This window comes from Oryctolagus cuniculus, chromosome 9 (assembly GCF_964237555.1).
Source record: "Oryctolagus cuniculus chromosome 9, mOryCun1.1, whole genome shotgun sequence".
Taxonomy (NCBI): Eukaryota; Metazoa; Chordata; class Mammalia; order Lagomorpha; family Leporidae; genus Oryctolagus; species Oryctolagus cuniculus.
The window spans coordinates 54,483,193-54,491,737 of record NC_091440.1 but is presented as its reverse complement, the minus strand read 5'-3'; positions in this window follow the sequence as shown (position 1 = coordinate 54,491,737).

Below are 8,545 nucleotides of genomic sequence, written 5' to 3'. Positions count from 1 at the left end.
ATCAAATTTCATAGCCTTAGCTAAAATAACAGCTCTTTGTCAAAACTCCCATGCTTTTCAAGTTCATATTTTTCAGACTTTTTACATCTATTTGAGTAACAATTTTTTTACAATTCACTTAAATCTTTGTATTTGTAGTCATTTGTTAGTTTAATTTCCAAACATATAAAATTTTGTTTTTACAATTTTGATGCTGGTTCCATGACTAGTAATACATTTTCTTGTTCTTTTGGCTTATTTATTTATTTTATTTCTGAGAGTCAGAGAAACAGAAAAAGCACTAGGCAGAGCCCTCTCATCTGCTGATTCACTCCCCAAATATTTACAATGACTAGGGCTAGGCCAGGGCCAGAGACAGGAATGCAATCCAGATCTATGTGGGTGTCAGGAAACCACAACTTCAGCCTTCATAGCTACTTCCAGAGTCTGGATTGGCAGGAATCTGGATGGAGACCAGGTTTCCTGATGTGGGGCAAGCACATCGTAACTGCTAGGCTAATCACCCACATCTGTTGTTACGTTCTTTTCAGCTTCCCCTCTTGAACTTAGCAGTGATTTGCATATTTTCTAATTCATTAATTTCCGATATTCACTCTACCCATTCCTTCCTCTTATGTTTAAGTAGAAGCTGATTTTCTAACCTTTTGAGTGAATTCTTAAATAACCAGTTTTTAATAACAGTTCAAAATATTAAGATGAATTATTATATTTTATTTTGATTGTATCCTACATTATGTTGCATAGCATTTCCATTATTGCAATTTTCTGGATATTGACCTTCTTTTAAATTTATTCATAAGATTTAAAGGAGAAATTTCCATACATAAAGAAGGTCAGGAGGCCGGCTCCTTGGCATAGTGGGTTAATACTCTACCTGCAGCACCTGCATCCCATGTGGGTGTCGGTTCTGGTCCCAGCTGCCTCTCTTTCAATCTGGCTCTCCGCTATGGCCTGGGAGAGCAGTGGAGGATGGCCCAAGTCCTTGGGTCCCTGCACCCACATGGGAGACCTGGGAGAGGCATCTGGCGCCTGGCTTCGGATCGGCGCAGCTCTGGCCATTTTGGCCATCTGGGGAATGAACCAACAGAGGGAAGACCTTTCTTTCTGTTTCCCCCCTCACTGTCTGAAACTCTGCCTCTCAAATAAATAAATGAAAATCTTAAAAAAATTTAAAAGATCAAATTTTTATTTGTCTATGGATGCGAATAGATTTTATCATAAATTGACAATTTTATTATGGAATTGTTTACTTTCTTTTGTCAGTATAAAACAACCCTTTGTGTAAGACAGAAATTAATACATTTCTATTATTTATGTTAAAGTTTACCTTAGTTTTTATTATATATCTCTTATTATGGACTCTTTTGCCACACAGACTGCTTAAAGTTTTGTATATATATATATATCTTTTTACTTATAGTTTGAGTTTTTTAAATGAAAATATAGATCCTAGAATATACATGTAAGTACTTAAATATTTATTGCTTTTTCCTTACTTTGTTTTATACTTAATACTTCAGTGAAAAAAAAATGTTTTAAAGATTTAATTATTTACTTGAAAGTTAGAGTTACACACAAAGAGAAAGAGAGGCAGAGAGAGAGAGGACTCCTCCATCCTCTGGTTCACTCTCCAGATGACCGCAACGACTAGAGCTGCACTGATCCAAAGCCAGGAGCCAGGAGCCAGGAGCTTCCTCAGGGTTTCCCATGTGGGTGCAGGGGCCCAGGGACTGGGCTATCCTCCATTGCCTTCCCATGCCACAGCAGAGAGCTAGATTAGAAGTGGAGCAGCCAGGACTTGAACTGGCGCCCCTATGGGATGCCTGCACTGCAGGCAACAGCTTTACCCGCTATGCCACAGCGCCGGCCCCAGTCAGTAAAAAAATTTATAGGAGTTAATTTTTGACTCTTATACCACATTTTCCTTATAAATTAATTGATAGTATTAATTTTAAGAAAGTTATTATTTTAATTAATCAAACGTAAAGAATACAATTTTAGTCAAGCTTTCAAGGATTTTGTAGCTTTTGATTTTATCCCTTTTTATGGTGAACAATGACATAACAATATGTATTACTATCCTAGGAGACGTTGATATTTTTTATAGTTTGTGTTGATGAATTTTTAAATTTTTTTTTTATTTATTTCAAAGGCAGAGTTATACACAAAGAGAGGAAGAGACAGGGGAAGGTCTTTCATCTGCTAGTTTACTCCCTAAATGGCCCCAACAGCCAGAACTGGGCCAACCTGAAGCCAGGAGTCTGGAGCTTCCTTCAGGTCTCCCATGCAAGATGCAGGGGCAGAGTACCAGACTATCTTCCACTGATTTCCCAGGCCACAGCAGAGAGCTGGATCAGAAGAGGAGCAGCTAGGACAGGAACATTTGCCCACAAGGTATGCTGGCACTGCAAGCAGATGCTCAACCCACTATGCTATAGTGCTGGGCCTGGTTAATAAATTTTTTTATCTCTTGAGTTTGATTTTGGTTAATTTTCTTGTTAAATTAAATTATTTACTAGTAAACTTTAGAAAGATAGTTTGGCATGGTCTCTTACGTTTTCCCTCTATGGATGCTCCTGCTTTTTCTATGTAGATGTTTATATATTATATACATAGCACTATTTTTGCTTATCCATTCCAATATGTATAATTCTTATTTTTATACTTGCTGCAAGCTTTGATCAAGACTTATAATATAACACTATGTTAAATATTCAATAGCAATTTGTTAGTTAAGAAATTATTCATCTCCAGTAAATGCAAAACTTTCAATGGCTTTGAAAAGTAAAAGCTTACACTTCTGAAGATGGGTAATTGAAGACACATCTGATTTTGGTCCCTTTGTATATTTACATACAAAAACTGCCTGTAGGAAAACTGAAAGTCAAGCCAATTAAATTGCAAAATCTATAAAACTGTCAAGACTTGCAAGCATTCACAGAAGAGAACTAACAAGAAGATAATTCTTCTGAGTTCCTCACTTACATGAACTCTGACTTGTGAATATATTTTTGGTATTTTTGCTGATGATTTAAAATCTGTGGATTTGTTATCATTTTCATTCTAAATAAATATTGTCTTTTGCACTACCTAATTTCTCATTAATTTTCTTAGAGCACTAAAAATTTATAGTCTTTAGATCGCACAAATCATGAGTAAATAACAAGTATATTTGGAGAGTAAGAGAGGGTTGGCTAAAATAAGAAAAATAAATAAATAAACTATTTAAGAAAAAAATTTTATCCTTGTATCTATACCAGGAACCATTCCAGGTTGCTGAATGTCAGAACTTCAAGTCAACCAGAAGGTAGATGTTTACAAAGGATAAACCAGAAATCTCTGGACTCTGAACCAGTAACAGCTGATGGTGAGGTAACTATGAGCAAAAAATAGAGTATTCCTTGGTAGGATTCCAAAATGCTGGAATTTATGTTTTTAATCTCTACCATGATAATTAAGAGACATCTCAGGATGATGATCCTTTTTAGCTCTAAGAGACTCCAGTTAGCATTTTTGTTCCTGGTAATAAAAATCCATCTTTGGAATGTATCAAATATTAAAAATAAAGGCAAGAGGGTCTAGTGTTGTGATGTGGTGGGCAAAGCCGCTGCCTATGACAACAGCATCTGATACAGGCACCAGCTCCTGTCTGAGAGGCTCCACTTCCGATCCAGATACCTGTTAAGGACTGGGAAAAGCATCAGAGGATAGCCCAAGTACTTGGGCCCCTGCCACCAACATGGAAGACCTGGAAGGAGCTCCTGGCTCTTGGCTTCAGCCTATCCTAGCCCTGGCAATTGTAGTCATCTAGGGAATGAACCAGTGGATGAAAGATCTCCCTCTATCTCTCAGTAACTCTGACTTTCAAATACATACATAAATAAATAAATATTTTAAAAAGAAAAGAAAGAACCAGAGAAACAGAAACAGTGAGCAACCAGTGAGAAGAAAACACTTTTAAAATATGTCAATAGCAAAAAAAAAAAAAAAAAAAAAAAGTCGTTAGCAATCTCAGACAAAAAAAGTAAAAAACTATATTCATCAAGCAATAATGGTATATTCCAAAATAACATTTGAAGAATCAGATAGAGATTTTAATATTAAGGATATAATAAAAGGAAAAAATAATCAATAGAGCAGTTTAAAGACATGCATGGGGGCCTGAGCCGCGGCTCACTTGGTGAATCCTCCGCCTGCGGCGCTGGCATCCCATATAAGCACCGGGTTATAGTCCCGGTTGCTCCTCTTCCAGTCTAGCTCTCTGCTGTGGCCTGGGAAGGCAGTGGAGGATGGCCCAAGTGCTTAGGCCCTGCACCCGCAAGGGGGACCAGGAGGAAGCACCTGGCTCCTAGCTTTGGATTGGCACAGTGCCAGCCGTAGCGGCCATTTGGGAAGTGAACCAACGGAAGGAAGACCTTTCTCTCTGTCTCTCTCATTGTCTGTAACTCTACCTGTCAAATAAAAAAAAAAAAAAAAAAAAAAAACCTTAAAGACATGCATGGATATTTACACCTTTTTTTACCACCAAAATAAACTTTTTAAACTCTGTTTCTAAAAGCATTGTGATATATTCTTGTTTGTGTGTGTCACTACTACATTCATTTTACTCTGCCTAATAGACACTTATATCTCCTTTCTCATCATCTTTATACTCATTCAACAGCATATGTAAATTTTAATTTACCATTGTCTGTCTTACAATGCAGTTCCTTTCATTAATTTTTTCACAAATGGAAATATCTACCTGCACAAATCTATACTATGTGAAATTCAATCAAGAAATGAGTAGAGGGCAATATCAATAGCTCATTTGACAGAAGTCTATAATGACTAGTTTTAAATATATATATTAACACATTTCTCAGGAAATAAATAAGCATTAAAATTTCCATGACACAGCAATATTATTTCCCTATTACTTTGATCTATTCCTCAGTCCCCTTTTCTTACTATACAGCCAATTTTATCTTGAAAAGGGCACTTAGTAATCCCATAATTATTTTTCTCATTTTTAAATGAATAAAACCTGTAAAAGAAAGTGTATATAAGTAACCAGAAGAAATTTTGGGTTATTATGCATTATAAACATGTTTAGAATAATTAATTAAAATTAATATTCTATCATTGGAAAAGTAAAATCAGATTGATAAAAGGACTGCCTCTACTGCCAACATTACTAAGAACAATAGCAAGAAAAATGAAAACATCTTAAAAATTTATCTCCTCATTTTGAAAATCAGAGCTACAAAAAGAAAGGGAAAGATAGAGAGGGAGAGAGAAACGGAGAGAGAGTGGGCTTCCATATGCTGGTTCATCTGCTGGATGGCCTAAACAGCCACCGCTGGGCCAGGTCAAAGCTAGTGGCCAGGAACTTCATCTGGGTCTCATACATGGGTAGCAGGGGAGAACATTTGGGTCATTTTCCACTGCTCTCCCATGTACATCAACAGGAAGCTGGATCAAAGTGAAGCAACTGGGACTCAAAACATCACCCATACGGGATGCTGACTTTGCAAACAATGGCTTTTCTTGCTATACTACAACACTGGCCCCTGAAATATCTTGTTTTAAAAGTTTTTGCAGAGTAGAGGATGGCTCAAGTCCTTGGGCCCCTGCATCCAGGTGGGAGACCTGGAGGAAGCTCCGGGATCCTGGGTTCAGATGGGCACAGCTCTAGCCATTTCAGCCATCTGGGGAGTGAACCAGCGGATAGAAGACCTCTCTCTCTCTCTCTCTCTCGCTCTCTGCCTCTCTCTGTAACTCTGCCTTTAAAATAAATAAAAACAAAATCTTTATAAAAATTTCTGCATAATACATGAAAAAGTGTCATTGTGCACATTTTTTTTGCTTTCAAACTTTTATTTAATGAATATAAATTTCCAAAGCACAGCTTATGGATTACAATGGCTTCCCCCCATAACGTCCCTCCCCTTTCCCACTCCCTCTCCCCTTCCATTCACATCAAGATTCATTTTCGATTCTCTTTATATACAGAAGATCAGTTTAGCATACATTAAGTAGGATTTCAAGAGTTTGCTCCCACACAGAAACATAAAGTGAAAAATACTGTGCACATTGTGCACATTTTATAGATGAAAAATTATAAGCGTAGTGTTGAGCAACTGAGTTAACATTATACACATAGCTATGTGTCAAATTTGTTTTTAGATCCCAGATCTGTTAAATTAAAATATTGAGATTTGTTCATAATTTAAAAGCTTTCCTATTCTCAGCTTTTCTTCCAGTATTGAACAGGTAATTTACTCTCATTATATTTTATAAGTCTATCACTATCAAATGCCTATTTTTCTTAAATCTCTAAGACTTAGCTCCTGGTATCATCCAGGCAATACTATACGAGTTATATTAATTATGGTCTTGCCGTTAGTTTATAGTACAGGGGTAGAAACACACAATGTCATCATCTAGAGGTATGTTGTTGAATGAGAAAAATTTGGGAGAAAACTATCTTTCTACTTTTTCTGCTAGACACTGAAGATTTGACCAAAATCTGACTTGGGCTTATTATTTGATATCTTCCTCCATAGCCATTAAGAGGATATTGGATTTGTTTGGAAAGTCTACTTTCGTATGTGACCATGAACAACTCCTTCCAGTACCAACACCTCATTGACCGCAGTAATGTGGGTGGACAAACCTCACAACCTCATATGGTAAGTGTGAGAGCAATAGCCTTGCATTAGAAATCCTGCTTCATTTCCTGTGACTTCCAGTGAACTACTTACTCTTGTGCTCTAACACATACACTGCTTTTAAGATCATCTATAAAATTTTTCAGCACAATGTGTAATTTTTGCATAAGTGAGTATGAATTTTAATAACAGATTAAGTGAAAGGTTGGTTTATTTTTATGGAATCAACACTCTAGATACCATTAGTAATTATCTGAATAATTAATCAGACAGCCACACTGCAGAATATTCACTGCAATACTTCAACTGACCCTAACTACATCTTCACTAAAAGAATTTACTAAATAGAATAAAGGATGTTAGAAATAATTTTCCATCGATAATGGTAGTAACTTTTTGAATTTATAAATTGGACACATATAGTTCTCAGATACCAATATGATTAGATGATTGCTGTGTAAGATTCTGTAATAGAGCCCCAGGCTCCACTCTAAGACTTCCATTCAGCCCTATGTTCTGCCAAATTGTGTCAGTTATGTCCCTGACTGTCCCTAAATAGTTCATTTTACATCAAAACATCATCATTTTAACTACTTTTAATTAACCTTTGAGAATGTACTTGTTGAGCAGGATTTGTGGACTTCATTGACTCACAAGAAAGCGTTATAGTGACTATGGCAAACACTATGAAGGTTTCTCCAAAAATTAAAAATAGTACTGCCACTAACTACATTTCAGGGTATATATCTAAAATAACTGAAATCAGTGTTTCAAAGTGGTAGCCATATTCCTATGTTCACAGCAGCATTATTTGCAATAGGCAATATATGGTGACACCTTAAGCATTTATTAACAGACAAATGGATAAAGAAATGAAATATACATACAATGAAATATTCGGCCATACAAAAATTCTGCCATTTTTTAAAAACCATAGATAAACATAAGTCATTATGTTAAATGAAATATGCCAATCACAGAAAAACAAATACTGTATGTTTCCATTTGTGTGCCCTATCTAAAATAATCAAACTCTTAGAGAATATAATAATAATTGCCAGGGCCTCAGGGAAAGAGACAATGGGAGTTGTTGTTGATTGGATATCAAGTTCCAGTCGTGCTAGATGAATAAGTTCCAGACTTCTGCTGTGTAACATAGTGTCAATAGCTACAATATAATATTGAATCCTGTGCCTCTAATTTTGTTACAAAGGTGGGTCCCATATGAAATGTTCCCTTCCTCTCTTTGTGTCTCATTCCCCTCCTCCCTCTCTCTCTCTCCCTTTCTCACCTCCACGCTTCCACACATACATCTAGAGCACAAAGTATCATGTGTGTTTGCTTTTCTCCAAACATCAAGTTGTACACATTACATATGTGGATTTATTTATATATTATTTGTATATTATTTATAATATAAATAAAGCTATAGCAAAACAAACAGATTTTTTAACAATATGTAGAGTTCTAAATCTGTTTTGTGTCTATGTTCGAAAAGGTGTTTTGGTAGATATAAAATGATTCAATAGGAGGCTTTTTTCTAGTAGTAGAATTGTTTTCATAATCCTATATTGCTCCCCTACTTTTAATCATAAGAGTTTATAATTTGTAACTATTAAGAGAAAGCAAATTGCCACAGTCAGTCCAAAGTCTCTATCCTTTATACCCTAATAATATACTTTTAGTTTTTCTCCTGTTTTAACTCCTGCTAACAATTAGGTCTTGCCTAATACAGGTTCTTATTGTAAGGTGATATTAAGATAGTGTGGTATCTGCAATTGTTCCTCAAAAATGAACACCCTTCTATTTATTGCCATTCTCATCTTATTGCACTTCCACAGCACATTCTCAGCACAAAAGTCCCCATCACAACTTCCACCAAATAAATCTTA